This window comes from Bubalus kerabau, chromosome 6 (assembly GCF_029407905.1).
Source record: "Bubalus kerabau isolate K-KA32 ecotype Philippines breed swamp buffalo chromosome 6, PCC_UOA_SB_1v2, whole genome shotgun sequence".
Classification (NCBI taxonomy): domain Eukaryota; kingdom Metazoa; phylum Chordata; class Mammalia; order Artiodactyla; family Bovidae; genus Bubalus; species Bubalus kerabau.
In genome coordinates, this window is record NC_073629.1 from 92,452,282 (window position 1) to 92,470,354 (window position 18,073).

General features: G+C 53.4%; 1 protein-coding gene across 2 annotated transcripts in view; it reads left to right on the top strand.

The window, feature by feature from the left end:
• SSBP3 (single stranded DNA binding protein 3) overlaps positions 1–18,073 on the top strand; it is a 166,700-nt gene that overhangs the window by 117,762 nt on the left and 30,865 nt on the right. The window lies entirely within an intron of this gene.

Here is an 18,073-nt window from a genome sequence, read left to right on the forward strand (position 1 = left end):
TTCTGTTTTGTTGGTGCTGTCATTGTCACTGTGTACTTTGCCTGTCCAAACTACAAACCTTAGGCGTAATCTAAAAAACCAAAAAACCCCACCATCCTGGCAGGTCTGGGAGTCCTTTCCCTCTGGTTAACCACGTGATTTTTTCCGAGTGTGATCACAGAAGGCATCCCACAAGCATCTGTGCCCATGCTCTGCCCGCCAAAGGCAGGAGCTGCTCGTGGGTTGAGAGCCGGGTCTTCTCCAAAAGACACCTTGTTGGGCTCTCGGGTGTGGGGTGTGGGGTGTTGGGGGACAGCTTTCTGGTTTGCTGGGTGAGTACACTCGCCACGCCCTCTGCACCACCTCTTGCATCTCTGTTATCCCCTCTGGGGACTCATTTGATTGAAACCATATTGAGACTGGAACAGGCCATTGGAGAGGGATTGGCCTGTGGGGGCTGGAAGGAACTTTTATGATGGAGCTCTTGGGGGTGACATGCTTTCAAACCTCTCCTCAGTCGGGTTTGAGAATCTGCCTGAGGTATGCACACTTTTTGAAAGGTTGGCTGTTGTTGTTTAGTCACCATGTCCTGTCCAACTCTTTGTGACCCCAGGGACCGCAGCTCACCAGGCTTCCCCGTCCTTCCCTGTCTCCTGGAGTTCGCTCAAACTCATGTTCATTGAGTCAGTGATGCCAGCCTTTGAAAGGTTAGCTCTTCCAGATTAAGAATCTAGAAAGAGCTGTTATATAGAAAAGAAGGTGGATATTTTTCTGTGAAGCCCAAGAATTCAAAACTGGGGCCAGGGAGACACAGTCTGAAGAGACTGTGGCTTGGTGACAGCCAGAATTTCACACCGCATGCTTCCAGCAGTGGGACAGCGGTCACAGGAAGCTCCCTGGCACTGGAGGAATCTGAGCAAAAACGGGGCAGGTGCCTCTTGGGGTATTAAGGGGTTTTTCTCCCTGGGTGGAAGATGACCTAGAAGACATGTCTGCTTTGCAGTGTTTCACATTATAGTTGATGTTCACTCTTAGGAGAGGAGGGTTAGGACATGCTGCTTACCAGCCAAGAAGGGAAATCAGTGAAATTTGGCTGTTCTTCAACAGAAAACTGCAGGTTGCCCACCAAGGTGGCAGTGAGCAAAGTGATAGGGATTTGGGGATGGAAGCTTAGGGTATTGGATGGCCACACATGTGTCTTGTCTGTGTTCCTAGCATATGGTCCAAACTGGGGCCTTGTCTCAGGAATGGAAGTGGGTGTATAGGCTCCAGGTTAGACCAGACCAAGCACTGCCTGGGGTGAGGCTTGGCACAAGGCCACAGGCACTGGGAAGAGGGGCCAGACTTACGAGAAAGAGTGAGATGTTCAAAACCTTGGAAATCCGTGGACCCAAGAAAGACAGGAGCTTGAAGGACCACTGCCTGACGGGGTCGTCCATGCCAAGGGGCAGCCACCTTCCCAGCCGCCCGTGGTGTTCTCTCCAGTTGGAACTTCTCTCCCAGGCTCATGTCCTCCCCAGAGATACCGTGGCTGCCCTTCCTACAGTGCAGAAATGGCTTTCCCGTCTGGTAGACAGAGACCACCCAGATATACGCTCCATCTGTGTGCATCCCTGTTGAGGTTGCTTGCTGGCATCCGGGTGCCCAGTATAGGCCACGGTGGCAAAGAGAAGGGGACAGTAGCCGGCTGGATTTTTTTAAATAGGCCACTGACTTCTTTTTTGGCCTGAGTCTGGGGCAAGGAGAAGTCTGTTTGATATGTGGGCAGCTCCCAACTTCCTGCTTTGATACAGTGGTCCATGGTTAAGGCCTAATTCCAGACATATATATTTCTTATGCCCTCCCCTGTGACGTTTCAGGGGTGTGTGGTCAGAAAGCCCAGACCTACTCCTGTCCTTATTTAGCCACTGCCAGGTACCATCCAGCAGAGGTAGCTATGGACCCCCTACCCCCTACCCTTGACTTGAGGTCTTCTCTGATCCTTAATCGGGGTGAACCATCAAGAGCTTGCTGGATTGTTGAGCAGGGGGCTGTGTGCCCCGACCTCCTTGCTTCTTTGCTGACTTTGGCTACACCCCCACCCCCACCCTCACCCGAAGGGGCATGCTTTCTCCATCAGTCAGTTGAAGGCTGATGAAGTCCTTCCTGGTCAGGATGCTGAACCACTTGGGCTGAGTCACTGCTGTGGGGAAAAGGTATCTCTCTGTAAGCAGGTAGTGACTGCTCATTTCCAGAATAGGCCAACTCACAGCAGGAGTATTAGCTATTGATTGCTGGCCCTGCCCCTCGCTCATCTTGCAGGCGGTCACTCTGATATTAGAAGGGAAATAGAGATGGTATTGAAGGTTTTATCTGCTGCCAACAATTGAACTTCTTCCCCTACTTGACCACAGCCTGGCAGACAGCTCAGTGGCAGGAGGGTCTTTGCACCGAGGAGCCAGCCTAGTCTGGCTGATCATCTTCGGTCAAACCCTGTCCCACGGTGGCCAGCCCCATTTTTTGGTCAGAATTCCAACCCTAGTTGGTGCTCAGTTTAGTTGGGGCCTCCAGGGTGGATGGAAGAGACCAGCTTTCCACCCCTATCCCTGGCCTCTTAGAAAGCAACATAAGGAACTTTCTTCCTTGGGCCTTTGACTGCTAGGCTGCAAAGCCACTCTTGGGATCAGAAGGTTTAGCCATCATCACATGAGGTCCCATCTGTTTGCTCTCCCTTACTCCGTGTTGGGGTTTCTGAGATGGACAGTTCCTATGGTCCTGGGCATGAGAGGTGTTTGGTACCAAGCTGAGGGCTGACTGGGAGATGTTTGAGACCTGACCTGACCATACCTCACTGTTCCACTACTGGGGAATATTGTGGGGTTCTCTAGGTCATGGGAGAACTTAGCAAGGATATTTTCAGTCATTGTGTTCCTTATAAAAAAAGACCTCCTTCGTCTTGGCATCCCAGCACCTCGCGTGCACTGAGGACCCGGGAAATGTTTAAAGTGAGTTTGTGTCACTCTTATTTCCAGGAGTGGAGCCCAACCAGCCCCCAGCTGTAGATGCAGCAATCTAACCAGACCAGGGGGTGGTCCAGGGATGGTGGTATGGAGTGCGGAGGACACGAAAGACTGGAGTCTTAGGACACCTGTGCTCGCCCCTGCTTGTCCATGTACTTGCTGAGTGACCTCGGCCAAGTTGCTTTCCGTCTCTGGACTGCAGTTTGCTCAGCAGTAGATGAAGCAGGGGGTGGACCAGATGGTCTCTGAGGGCCCTTCTTACTGAATTTTCTGCTTTGAATCCAGATGGATTTTACATAATCAAGCAGTGGCTTTTTTTTTTCCCCCTCCACGCAGCTTAAGTCAGTTGGGCTGCACATCTGGCAAACTCAGCTTGGCTTTGGCCAGGCCCACTGGTTTGGGTGGGTCCCCAGCTCCTTGGCCCTAAGGTGGTTTGAAGGGAGGCACTGTCCAATGAGGGTTTCTAGGTCCAGAGCTGGGGAATTGCAGGAGGGCAGAGGGGTCATGGAGAAGGGAGCATTGGGTACAGACTGTTTTTGTTCTTGTTTTGTTTTAAATTCCAATAATTGTTTTCAGTTATGTAGTGTTTTTGGCCATGAAGCTTACTTTCATTTTAATCACAGTGTTTCTACAGAGGAGGCGTGGCTGGTTGGGAAAGTGAGACTCAGAAAGGTGAATGACCTGCCCAGAGTTAACAACTGAGGGCTGTAACCAGAGCCTGAACTCAGCTTCCTGGTTCCTGATCCTCAAGTTCTTCCATAGCAGTCAGGGTCCTAACGTGGATACAAATCTGATTATCTAGAAGAAAGAATAGAGAACAAGAGAAAAGCGGGGAAAATAATGGAAGGAGTAAGAGAAACTCTAGCCATCTTCTCTCAGAAATAGCCAGTGTCTCCATTCAAATGCCAGCAGAGGCCACAGGCCTAAAAACTGTGCCTTCTCTGAAAAAGACAGCCCTGGCGGACCCTTTACCAAAGTCTCAGCCTGACCTGCTCTGAACACCCCCAGATACTTCCCACCACGATGGGGGGACATGTAGGTACTGAGATGTCCCCTGTTCCAGTGAGGCCTCATTTGTTCCTGCCGAGCCCAACCACCTTGGAAGGAGGTTAAGGTCTGTTCCAGAGAACCTTCCCCATGAGTTACAGGAGGAGAGAGGAGAAGCAGCACTTGATGTGTATAGCTCAGGAACCAGAGACATGATCCAGAAATAAGAGGGAGAGAGGCACACACAGCCTTGGTCCTTTCCTATCGAGAGTATCAGATACACATCTCTGCTTATCTGCCATGGGGGTAGCTGGGGTTTCTCTGGGAAACACACAGCCTCTGGAGGGCTCTGACTTGAAGTACCTGAAGCTCTGCCATGTAGAATATACTCAGCCCCGCCTCTGTGAGGTCAGCCTATAGATCTCAGATCCTCCTCAGAAAAGAAGAGGGAGGCCACTTGATGTCTCTGCAGGAAAGGCATTGCTACCACCTGCTGATTTTACAGTGAGGTAGCGAGTTCCTTGACGTTGGCTGTAACCAAGTAGAGACTAGATACCCAGCAGAGAGCCTGGGAGACTGTGAGCCTTGGGGTGGGGTGGTGTGTTTCCCGGGAAGATCAGCGTCCAGCAGATGAGAACATTGTCGGTGGCAGCAGCCCGAGCGGTTCCCTAGTTTTCAGGCTTCCTTTCCAGCAGGGAGCAGACAGCACAGAGTGAGCCGAGTCTCCTCCTGCTGGAAAGCTGCTGCCACAGGAAGGGCCACTCTGGCGAGTCGGGGACTAGGGGAGACTTGGGGGAAAATTAAACCACCTTGTTTTTAAGGTTTTCAAAGCCCACTGCTAGGGAGGAAGACTTGGTGGCTGGGGGCCCGGATCCCCATTAGACAGCTGGTGAAACTGAGGCTAGGACCACGTGAGCGTTGGTCCGGGCTCGTTGATCAACCCTTAACTCATCGACCAGACGTGGTCCCTCAGGGCACAGCGATCTCCCAGTCATTCAGCCATGAGCACTGCAAACCAAAGAGGGCACGGACCCTGCCCTCAGTGGGCTCACACGGCCTGCCTGGTGCAGGAGGCAGGACTGATTACATGGAGGGGCCAGTGTGCCTGGGCGTGATGTGAAAGGGCAAGTTTGGGATGGCAGGAGGCCTGGATGGACACACGAACTTAGAGACAAAGGGGAGACATGGAAGGTTCCTAAGAAGGGGAGTGAGGTGGTCCGAGGAAGAGCCCCAGTGGCCTGGAGGGGGTGGCCAGGTGGGGTTGGAGCCCAGGCTGTGGTCATCTCAGGAGGTGGCTAGGCCTGAGCTGGAGTGGTGACTAAATGCTGTGGTTGGTGCCCCCTCTCGACCGGGTGGCCCCTCGCTGGGTGTTGGAGCTGGGGGGTTGGAGAGCAGAGCAGGAAGAGGCGGGTGAGGGCCGAGGTCCAACTTTTCGCTGAGTCTCCCATGCCTCCTGCCCTGTGGGAGCCTCCCGTCAACAAGGGAGGGCCCCCGCACGTGGTCCCACGGCTGTCCAGACTGGCCCTGCCTGGCCTCTCCAGCTGTGCTCAGAGACCCTAAAGTGAAACTGGGTGAACCCTTCTCATGGCTGCTGGTAGAACATTCTGCAGGTTAGAGAAGGTTCTCCCTTTATGCTCATGTTTGCCTGTTAGGTAGGCCTGAGAGCTGACAGTGTTCCCACTTCTGGATGAGGAAACTGAGGCTCAGATTGGCCGCATTGTTGCTCAGGGAAGAGAGGCTCTGGACAGGGCGAGGGGGATTCAGAGCTTCTTGATGAGCCCTCTGTCTGCTGGCGGATTCCTCCCCTCCCTGGGCCTGCCCTCCAACCCCAGCCCCTCGCCCCTGTCTGCTCCCTGGTGAGCAGAGGGGGTCGGTGCGGGAGGACAGAGGTGCTGCGTCAGGGCTGGGAGTGCCAGGCCCTCCAGGGGACAGAAGCACTCCTCCTCCCCATCCCTTGCCCGGCTGTCTGCCTCCAGACTGACAGAAGGCAGGGTCACCCCTGCTGAGAAGGATTAGAGAGGAGGCGGGGCATCCCAAATGCTGGGCCCTGGGCCATGCTGGGAGGTGGGGCGCTGCTGCTGTTCCCACCCCCAGCTCCCACCTGTTCCAAGCCTTGGCTCCAACACCAGCAGCATCTCTTGGTTACTGAAATGAAGCCAGGGGTGCCCTTTAAGCCTGAAGAGCCCTGCCCTGGGAGTTGGACACCCTGGTTTGAGTCCAGCCCTACTTCCAAACTGCCATGTGTCCTTGGGGGGCCATCCTCCCCTCTCTGGGCCTTAGTTTGCTCATCAGTCCGGTGAGGGGTGCCCAAGAGGGCACTCTAAAGTGCTGTGGACTGGCCTGTTCCTCCCTTCCCTGCTGTGAACCCACACGCAGGCTCCCCTCACATTCACCTGGCCCATGCAGAAAGGCTAGGACAGGAGAAGTGGTGGGGGAAGACTTCTTTTCAGGCCAGTACCACCTTCTCAAAGGTCGGGCTGCTCTCCCACCCTGCCCGGCAGCCAGCCTGGTGCCTAATGTCTGCCCCGGGGCAGATGACCGACCCGGGGCTCCTAGCAACAGTGGACAGGAGGTTACTCGTGATAAGTCAGGCAGCATTGCCCCCGTCACCTTCTCTTCTATACAGAAAAAAAAAAAAGTTGTGGCCGTGACCATCACGTGTGCCTGTATGCACCCGTGGGCATGTGCGTGCATTTGCACACTCGATCTGCCCCCCTCCCCGCAAATGTGAACTCCACACGGTCACACCGTAAACTCTCTCTGATGAAATGGAAAGTTGAACATAAATCAGTGTCTGCTGCCCTGTTAGCTATGCATCAGTAGTCAGTGCCTGGGTGGTTTGCTCGGTAACAAAGCACCCGGCAGCTCCACAGGCCTCGACCGCCCCCTGTCGTGGAGCCGGCCCCACACCCCAGAGCCCTTGGGCTGCGGCCAGTCCTGCTGCGTGCCCGAGCCGCCCCGAACCCTCCTGGCTTCAATGCCTCTGCAGGGAGAGGCAGGGGAGTGGCTCCGGAAGGACCCTAGGGTGGAGGAGACCAGGCTGTGCTCAGCTACTGTTCCTCCCATCCCAGGAGACCCCAGTGGCCATGACTGCCTCCCCCCGACCTTCTCTTGAGCTCTGAACCAACTGCTTGAATCTCTGACTTTTACAGATCTGATGCTCAAGGATAGGTGTTAGCGCATTCTCACCTCTGGTTTATTAAGACCTTGGGCTGGTTTATCCTTTTTCTCTTTGGACCTGGGTTTCTCTTAAAACTGAGTTTCTCCCCCTGTGCTGGAGAGCTGCTCTGCCATGAGTGTTCTCACAGCACTAGGGCCACATCTGTCCCCCAGATGATGTCCTCACCTCTCGTGGGCCGGGGGCAGGATAGACCCTCCTCCGCTCATGCCCCGTTCTCTACAGATCATGCTGAGCTTTTTTTCCTTTAAAGGAAAAAAAAAAAAGGTCAGATTCCACAGCCTAGTAGCAGAAGAGGTTTGAGGAAGGGAATTCCAGTGGAATCCTGTAATAACATGCCTTGGCATCATGTGGGTTGAGATAGACCCCCTGAGTATGAGCATGTTGCCCTGAAAGGAAGCTGCCTTTTGAGGAGTCTGGGCTGGGCCTGGGGCTCTGGGGGCAGACTAGGTGGTCACAGGGCTTTCTAGCATCTTGCTGAGGTTCTGAGAGCTGGGGAACACAGCAGGAGACAACACAGTGTGGGCTGTGAGTTCATGTTCAGTTTCTGCCTAGATTAACCCTCCAGCTGACCTTTCCCTGACAAGCTCCTTCCTTCAAATGAAGGCCTTGGAATCAATGACATCCCAGGCCCAGGCCCACCCTTGGGTTCCAGAAAGCCCCATCTCTTTCTACGACCAAAAGGGCGGGGTTAGACTTGGTAAGAGCATGAGTGGGGAGGCCACAGCCTCCATGAGGTGTCGGCTCTGTGCTGGGTGCTGGTCTCCCCAGAGTTCTCCCTGACCCGGGAGATGCCACTTCAGCTCTGGGCACAGTGTGGGGGAAGGGGAGCAGAGGGCACCCAGCTGTGGCAGAGGCCTCCAAAGAGGATTGGCACAGCATGCAGTGGCTGTGAGCAGGAGCAGGACAGCCCCCTGCTGCTCCTGGTGACATGTTCTGGGGAGGTTGTCCAAACTCTCTAGGCAAATTGTAATGCTTCCTTTGTGGAGCTCTGTTGAGGATTGACTATACATATACATGTATGATATGGGTTCGATCCCTGGGTCGGGAAGATCCCCTGGAGGAGGCCATGGCAACCTACTCCAGTATTCTTGCCTGGAGAATCCCATGGACAGGGGAGCCTGGGGGGCTATAGTCCATGGGGTTGCAAGGAGTTGGACCTGATTGAAGCAACTTTAACGTGTGTGCGTGCACACACACACACACACACACACACACACACACACACACTCTTGTTCGGTGATGGTTGATTACTGCCTTGGAAATATGACCCGTTCAGGATCCAGGATGAGCAATGGTCAGAAGGCCCAGTGGCTGGGCCCCTGGAGCTCCCGTGAGCCTTTAGCTCACCTGCCCCCAGCGTGTCCCATCCCTCCCACACCCTCTCTAAACGTGCTTCCTGGTGGCCCTGGGTCATGGAGCCTGGGTTGGCACATCGGTTGCCTTGGGAAAGTCCATTCAACTGTCTGAACCTCAGCTGCTTCACCTGACAGTTGGGGGTGAATATACCCCCTGCCTCCTGGGGTGGTGGTGGGGACACCATGAAATAATGCCTGTGAAGCCCTGCCAGGCACCTGGTGTAGGTAAGCACTCTGGGTCCTGTGTTACGGACACAAGCAGGAGTGTTCTGGGCTGTTCTTCAAGCTAGAGGCCAGGGTGGAGGTAGGTCTTCCAGCTCAACCGAGAGCAAGGGCCCCCAGGAGTTTTCTCCTTTTTCCAGAAGTTTGTCTCAGGGGCTTAGCACAGCTGTGGTGGCAGTGATGTGTGGAAGAGATTCAGGGTATTCTCGAGGTGGATTGCCTTTTTAGGATTTAACCCTTTAGTTAGACTGGGGTTTATGGCACCTGCTAGCACTGAGTCTTATTTGGGTCTTTAACGTGTTACCTCACTTAATCCTGCCCACCTGGCTACCCCCTTGGGCCCTGGCATGGTGACTCCTTGTTCTCTTGTCTGCTGACAGGAGCTGGCAGGGGAGCAGGTTGTATGCCCAGTTCCTGCCAGGCTCATCAAGGTGAGCTCGCTGTTGTGAGTTAGCATCTGCTCTCCCGCCCAGGGGTCTGGGTCTTCACCCATACAGTCGTCCCTCGGTGTCCACCGGGGTTGGTTCCAGGACCCCTTGGACACCAGGATCTGCCGATGATGTTCAAGTCCCTTATATAAAATGGCTGAGTGCAGTCTGCCTCCGTGGGTACGGAGGGCTGACTGTACTCCAGAGTTCTGTCACTAGTGACTCACCCGGCTATCATTGGAGTTTCTGTTTCTCCACCTGTAAAATAGGAACAGCTCCACCTGCTTCACCAGCTCTGAGTGTGGGAATGTGTTCAGAATGAAAAGCGGTGGAGGTGTCCGTACAAGGGCTCCTTCCCAGGGGCTGGCGTCCGGCCGTCCGATCCTTCAGTGCACATCCGGGAGGGACACCTCTCTGCCTGGCCCTGCTGGGCTCCCAGGGCTGGGAGGTAGGCAGTCTCTGGCTCCAGGTGTTCCTGGTTCACGGGGTGGACTCCAGCCTGGGCTCCCTGCAGGTCACTGGAGGGGTTCATTCACTCCATCAAGTCGTCGTCTTGCCAGTGGTATCCCTTCGTTAGATACAATACAATACAATCCAAGCTGTTGGTGAGACACTCAGAGCTCTTTGTGGTCTAGCCCCGTTGATGGACCAGCTGTTGATCTTTGGGACAAGGGCCAGAGCTTGTGCTCTCAGACCCAGCCCTGCCCCTCCAGCTTGTCTGCATGGCCTCTTCTACAGACTGCAGAATTCTCCCCTCCCCTTCTTGAAGATTCTTCAGTTTCAGGTCACTTTTATTCAAGAAGACTTTGACAGAGTCTTGTCCTGTCCTTGCCTCCAGGTCAAAAAAGATACACCCAAAATGTGGATCTGATTAAGTGCCTCTTTCTCAGATTAATTATAGTGTCTGACTCCACGAGACTTAACTGTGTTTATGGAAAGGGTCTAAGATTTTGGAGACTTGCAGTCTGTTCTGGGGCAATGCTTTTACCATTCTGCACCTCAGTCTGCTCATCATAAAGATACAACATTAGAAGGAGTGGACATGGGAGATATAGTGGTACATTGAAGAACCTTGTCCTCTGGGGGCATCAGGGGCAGAAGAAGTAAGTAATGGAGCACTTCAAGGGCCAGATGTCTTGTGTGGAGTTGGCTGAAGAGTTCCCCACGTCAGGTGGGGTTGGTGAGAGCCACTTGTCACATTCAGACAGGTTACATGTTAATGGGCAAGGAGTCAGCTCCCTAGGAGTGGGGTAATAGGAAGGCTTAGTCAGGAAAGAGGGGCTTCCTGAAGTATCCCACAAGGCTGGAGGATCTGAGTACAGCTCTGTGTATGGGCAGCCACCCTGTGATGAGGCTGGTCCACAGCCCCAGACAGAGTACTGGAGTCTCAGGATCTGTGACTCTCTTTGGGAAGGTGGCAGCCCTCTTTTCAGGCAAAGCTGGGGAGTTCTGAAGGGGACTGCAGACCATACCCCTGGCCCATGAATCTGGGGCCCTTCCAGCAGCACCCACCACACAGCTGCCCCTCATGTGGCCACTGAGATGTGCCAGCCCACTGTGTGACCATGGGCCAGCCTCCTTCAGCCCATCTTTCCCCTGGTTTCTGGCTCTTTCCCTCACCCCATCCTATTGCTTCTTCTAGGAAGGAAGACAAGAACCTGGTTCATTCCCTAAGCTCAGGGAGACAGAAGCAGAAGAAGCCACCCAGTTATCCAGGAAACCACAAAGCTAATGGGGAAACCTTAGCTAACTCTGCTGTTCCCTCTTCTGCCCAGTGGACAGCTGGGGTTGAATTCTGGTATCTGGATTTATAGCTCCCACAGCCTTGTGTCTCCCTGTCCTGGTCATTATGATGAATCTGTACTTTTTGGATCGTCTGTCGGGGTGTAAAGGGGTAGGGCAAGAAGGCTGTGTGCATGCATGTGCCCAGAGAGCTTAAAGTAGAGCAAGAATTCTCTGGGTGGACCAGGCAGTGCCTTATTAATATGCACCTCGCCTTCACTGTGCTGCCGTGATTAACAGCAGAGCCTGAGCGTTGGCGAGAGGTGGTGTGGAGGCTGGCAGGCAGGAGCGGGATGCGTCTTTGCAGCCCTGTCTGTTTTCAGAGCAAAAGGCAGTCTTTGGGGATGGGGGTGGGGAGGTTTGGTTCTCTAGGCAAGGTGGGCATCCTCCCTGTGTTCTGCGGGATTGGCATGGTTCTGGATCCTGGGTGTGTCTCTGCCTCTCCCACTTACCAGAGAGCCAGTCTCTACCCAGTAGACACTGGGGAGAAGAGGGTGTGCTCTCTGGATGCCTGCCAGAAACCTACATGGCCAGGACTGGGTCTTGGAAACCTTCACCAACATTGATGCGAGCTGGCTGCTCAGGGCTAGAGAGTGGCTTAGTGGGGGAGCAGGCACACACTCCATGTGTAGTCAGCAGGAGATGGGAATTAGCACCCCAGACAGCTGTGAACTCACTGTTTTCCAGGGGCCATAGGTCTTTACTTCTAACTTGAAGGAGGATATAGAAGCATCTTTGGAAAGGAATGGAACAGATGTGTGCTTCCCAAGACAGGTCTGATTGCTACCCCCTTGCACAAGCTCCCAAGGGTTAATGACCCCACTCCTTAGCCCCACTTCCAGCCCCAGGGTCGCCATCTTGTGCATGAGACCCTCCAGCACCAGGCCCTCTCCTGCCCCCGCCAGGTGCCCACCTCAGGCCAGAAGCCTCTTCCATTTCTGCTCTGCCAGGGAACTCCAGACTAGCCTTCCACCTCCTGCCTACTCAGTGTGATTGCTCTGCGATTGCTGCCCCTCATTCCCTAGTGCACCTGGTGCCTGCCTCTGTTTGAAAGCTGTTATGGTCCCAGTTGTGCTTTGGTCTCTCCGCACCACCAGGAACACTTTTGGGGGAAGGCCACAGTTCCTGCTTATTTTTGTGTCTCCAATGCTTAGCACACACTTTGCCCAGGCTGCTGGGACCCACTGGCTGGGTGCACTGCCAGGGTGAACATGGGTTTTGCCCATAAGTTCTGTGTATTAATGCTTTTTCCCGAGTCCCTGGAAAGAGTGCTCAGTTCTGTGGACACAGCACATGCAAAGAATCTTTAGCAGCGAGGCCTCAAGTGTTCAGCAGCAATGGCTGGAGGCAGAGTCGCCTCTCCTAGCCCCTCCACCACTCCACCACAGCATTTGAGGTTAGAGCCCTTTCCTGAAATGACCCTAGAGAACTACTCAGAATTTACTGCACTGGAGATGGTCAAACAGCACAAACCTCCTGAAAGAACTCAGGGTTGGGATCAAGTCTTCAGAATGTTTTGTGCTGGCAAGCCAGGGAGGAGTGTGTTCCCCAGCGTTGCGGCAAGAATGAACATAGGGAAGATCGTTAGCAAGGAGATGCTCTGGAACCAACCAGCTGGACATGAAGGCTGTTTATTGTATTGTATTATAATAATGAAAGATCATTTTGTTTAAGACCAATGGCCCAGAAACCTGGGGCTCAGAGATTGGTCACATGGCATGTTGGTGGGGGAACCAGAACTCAGGTTTGCTGACCCAGGTCTGGGCACAATCTCTTATCCTCAGTGGGATAAATCCTGGCTCTGGTAAATAATACTGTAACGTCGCTGGACTTCATTTTTATCCTTTGTAAAATGGGGTTGATTTTTGCTTCATTTATCTTACTAGAGAGATGGTGAGGTTTAAGTTAGAAGGTATTGATAGATACTAGTACTGTTTTGCTTTTCCTTGAGAATTTAAAAATACCCCAATTTGGGATTTCCCTGGTGATCCAGTGGCTAAGAATCCATGCTCCCAATGCAGGGGTCCCAGGTTCAATCCCTGGTCAAGGAACTAGATCCCACATGCCACAACTAAGTAAGACCCTGCATAGCCAAATAATTTTTTTTTCCTAAAAATTGTAGTGCTGAGTTAAAAAAAAAAATCCAGTTTTTTCCCTCTTAAGTCTTGAAAACCATTACTAAGCTCAAGGATCAGCAAAGTTCTTCTGTGAAGGGCCAGATAATAAATATTTCAGGCTTTGTGGACCATCTGGTCTCTGTCCTGACTGCTCAGATATGTTCAGATGTAACATGAAAGCAGATTCAAACGGTACACAAATGAACATAGCTGTATTCTGATAAAACTTTATTTACAAAAGCAGATGACAGGCCAGCCTTGGCCCCGAGCCATAGCTTGCTGACTTTTCTGGCAGCTCAGTGTTGTGGACGTGCTCTTGGTGTCCTCAAGTGGCAGCTGACCTCCAGCCTCCACTCCAGGTGTGGTGCAGGGCGCCAAGCCTGGGCCTGGGAGCACATCCCTGGGGCTCAGCTTTCCTGTCCGTGCTCAGGGCTGGGGCAGACGGGAGCAGCACGGGGCAGGGGCGGGGGGCTCTGCATTAGGCCTTGGATGCCATGCTGCTGCCTGTACTTTCATTTACCGTGCTTCCTCCCTTTGTTTTGAAAACCGTCTCCTGCTGATTCTGCGTCTCTGTCTCCGTGGGACCTCTGGAGTACATGCTCTGAGCGCCTTCTGCGGGTGTCTGGCAGCCTGTCTCAGGAAGCCAGATTCACAAGAGAGTGGACCTCTCACCCTGGCCACCTGCCTGGCGCTGTCCTGGCTCCTCCGAGAGGCCCAGGGAGGAGGAGAGGGGAGGGGAGCCGGGGCCTTTGCTCAGCTGGAATCAGTGTGTCTGTCACTGACCTTGAACTGAGTGGACCCCGGTGGCTGTGAGGATTCCTGACGTCATGCAGAGGTGACCCGAGGGGGACGCACTGTGTACTGTCTGCCTTTCATTGATGACTTCCCACCCTGTCAGGAAGACGGGCTGCCACCACTTGCCCCCTGCTTTGCCTTGTGCCCATGGAGGATCATGATTGCTGTGGGCTCGTCTCCTAGGCAGCTGACAGCCCCCCGACTGAGCTCCCAGGGCCGAGCCGCCACCTGGTCATGGCTCCATGATTGAGTATGGCCCAGCTCAGCCCCCCGTCCCCTCGAACTGGTAATTTCAGCTCCACCTCTGACCTTTTCTGCCCATGTCCACACACGTGAAGACGTCTCTTCCTCAGAGGGGACACATAGAACCAGGATAGGACGGCAACTGTCCAAAGCCACTGCCGAGTTCGTTCCCGTGGTTTGAAATGAAGAAATAACTTTTCCTGTGATGAGCTGCATGTCAGAGGGAGGGGGCAGTTCAGAGCCCCCTCTGTCACCCCGCCAGGTGGTCAGCCTCCTGCTGCAGGGAGGCTGTGGGCGGAGGTAGACTGTGGTGACGGATGTGGATGTCAGTGGCACACGGGCACACCTTGGCCCTCTCCCCAGAATGGGCTTACGGCATTTTCCATCAGCATTCGTGTCCAAGGAGCAAAATTGGATTGTCTGTTGCACGCCTGTTGCCATGTGTATAATTAATGTAATTTTATATTCACTCAATTACAGTAACACGCCCAATAGGCGGATTACACAAGGCCACCAATAATGTGGGTTGTCTGTCTCCCCCTGCCAGTCAATGAAACCCATCCCTGCAGCCTTGCCTCTCCAGTGGCCAGTGTCCCTGCCCCCCGCCCCCAGGAGTTGGGGAGGGGGACGGGGATGTGGGGAACGTTTTGTCTCTTAGCAACCTAAAATTTCAGGTCCCTTTTCCCCGAAGGCCCTCTGACTAAAGGCAGATCTGGCCAAGGTGGTGATGATGAAGCCCTCAGTGTGTGAGAGCACTCTCAGAGCTTTTCTGCAAGGAGTGTCACCTGGACTCCTTGTGCCCTTAAGGGCCTGGCTGGGGATGCCAGGCAGAACTGCAGCCCGGGTGCCTTGGGCTTTCATGGCCGAGCTCTCCCCACTGGCCAACCTCTGTACCCAGAAAACCTGGGACTCAGTCCTAGTTCTGTTTCTCTGAGAGTCCATGATTCCTAGGCAGGTTGAAGGCAGCTTCGGGGAGTGTGGGGTGGCATTTGGTGAAGGAGCCGTGAATTTGGAAATACTAAACTTAGCACATAGCTTTCATTACCTCTCTCCTTAAAAATTAATACAGATTATTTTTTTAAAAAGCAATTTTTTTAAAGTTTTATTTTTGACTCTGCTGGGGCTTTGTTACTGTGCGAAGCTTCCTGTAGTTAGGATAAGCAGGGGCTCCTCTCTAGTTGTGATGCTTGGTTTTATTGCAGTGGCTTCTCTCGTTGTGGAGCCTGGGTTCTAGGTGCGCGGGCTTCAGTAGTTGTGACCTGCGGCCTTAGTTGTCCCATGGCATTTAGGATCTTAGTTCCTGGATCCGGGATCAAACTCACATCCTCTGCATTGGCGGGTGAGTTCTTAACCACTGTACAACCAGAGAAGTCCCTATCTGGTTTTTAATTTTAAGATGTCATCCTCCCTTACTCCCAGGAGTCTTTAGCTGAAAGGACCAACTTGGTTACCCTGTTGTTACTAATGTTTCCTCCTGGTTCCTTGAACACCAAGTGTTAGATGTGTTCCCCCCAGGGCTGGCTGACTGTGGCTGTGGGGTCTGCCTGCTGGCGGAGGCTCAGCATTCTGCTCGGGCCCTGCCCTGGACATCCACGTGGGGACTGTGTCACTGCCCTGGAGGAGCTCATGTGACATCCAGAGATAAGGCGAGACGTCCATAGAGGATGTGCCATATTTGGAGTGTGCTTGGCTAGGGTAGAGTAGGTCAAGCTTCACAAAGGAGGATGTGTGGCCTTTCAGCAGGCTCAGGAGGGTGCTCCTGCAGAGTATACGTCTAGTTCTTGCCTTCCATGTAGATGGGCTGTGAGTGGCTTTGGAGCGTGAGGCGTGGGGACTGTGGAAGCTTGGGGATCTAGGCCCGTCACTGTCAGCTGAACCACCTCTCTGAGGTATCTGTAGAATGTCCCATGTTCCATGTAAGGAAACTGGACCCACAGTGCGTCCTGAGGAGTTGGGCTGGATGCCAGGAAGTGTTCCCCACCCCCATCGTGCACAAGCACATTTCTCAAGAATGGCTTCGGGGAGATGCAGGGACTTGATCAAAACATGGCAATAGCTAGGCCCTGCTGACAGTTCTTTGGTGCTTTTCTTTTCTTTTTTATAAAGTTATTTATTTGGCCATACCTCGAGGCATGCAGTACTTCCTCAATCAGGGATTGAACCTGTGCCTCCTACAGTGAAAGAGCGGAGTCCTAACCACTGGACCACCGGGGAAGCCCCCTGAGGTGCTTTTCTACCGAGACCTCTGATCCGTTGTGCTCTGCTCCCCACCACATCAATGACGGCAAAGGCTCTTTCACTAAACCGTCTGCATCCAGAGTTGGAGTGGAATGGCCTGGCATTTGCCTCAGTCACACCCATAGCAGAGCCTCCTGAGGCCCTAGATGTTACTGGATGTTAGACCACTCAACGCTGAAGTGGCAGGAAAAGGCATAAGGAAGTGCGGGGCTTACGTGTCATTGGTCGGAGATCTCAGGAACATCTGAGAGGAATGGCAAGTCCATTAACAGGTTCTGGGGCAGATTGAGGTCCAGACAGGATGTGGGCATGTCTCTTTCCTTTTCCCAGATTCAGTGTCAAGTCTCCTTGCTGTCGCCCCGTGGAGGCACTATGGAACAGTGTGAGAGTTCTGACCCCCCAGGGGGCCTTGTTCTCATCCCTGCTCCCGTTGGCCTCCATCTGTGGCCACCCTGGGCCTCAGTTTGCCTGTCCCCTTCCCTTGGAGCCCATGGTAGTTTTAACCCGACACTGCAGCCTGTTTGTCACTGTGTCCTCGTCCTTCTCCCTAGCTAGCCTGGGAGCTTCCTGGGCCAAGACGAGACGAGTCCAGTGCACCTCTGTGACCTTTCCTTACCCCAGACATGTGGGAGGTCAGCACCCAGGCTATGTATGTGGGTGAGTGGCTGGATGTACCCCCAAGTCCTTCAGCCTCTGACTGCTCAAGGGCTTGTAGGAATAGGATGGTGGACTGGCTAGGCTCCTTGGACTCTAGAATCCGCCTGGACCCACCACTAATAGTTTGTAATCCTAGGCAAGTGGCTTTGGCTTGCTGAGCCTGTTCTCCCTTCCTGCAAGGAGTTGAGTGACATGAACTGATCCAGGTGACGCCGCTAGTGCTGTGTGGCAGGTGTGGGTTCATTATTCTTACTACAGTTACTCCCATTTCATCCTGGAGGGAAGTGCAGTCAGTGGCAGAGAGTCAGGGTTTGAATGAACCCAGTTCTTTTCAAACCCTGTTTCTTTGCAATGGATGGGGGGATGATATCATGAAGAGATCTCTTGACTGGAGTGAAGTGATGTGGCTCAGCCACCAGCTTCATCTCTGTGGCCTTGAGCAAGTCACACCTCTGTCCTGCGCCTCTCTTCTCCCCCATAAGTGAAGAACATTGGAAGAATTGATCTGTCAGAGCCACCAACAAGCAGGTGACTGCTGGGCAGGTGAGGTTCTCCCCAAGTTTCTGGTGGGACGACCCCCAGCCTGGTCCAGCCTGATACTCTGTGCACCTCAGATGTCTGCCCCTATCCACCTCCTCTCCCAGTTGACTAGGCAGCACCTGGATGGAAAGCCTCCAAGGTCCAGACCTGGATGCAGAGGCTCATCCTGGCGAAGCAGGCTTCCAGATGTACCTATTTTGGGTTCTTCTAAAGCTTTCAAGTGGAAACCAGGAAGGCCCCACTGGGGAGGGCAGTGGACCTGTGTGGGAACAACACTCACTGTTACCAACTTTAAGGCTCTTGCCCTCTCTCACCTTCTACCTCCATCCTCTCTACCTGCCTGCCAGAGCTGTGCAGGGTTTGGGGAAGAGGAAAGCCAATATCCCAACAAAGGTCAGAATCTTAAAGCAGGGTCTTTTTCTTTTTTGGTCTGCTTCCTACATAGCCTTTTGCTTGAGTGGGTAGCAAGTTGAAAAGACCAAAGGTCTGTCTTCTCTAAACTGACCTGTCAGTCTTTGGTTGAGAATGTAGACAAGAAAGAAAAGAACAC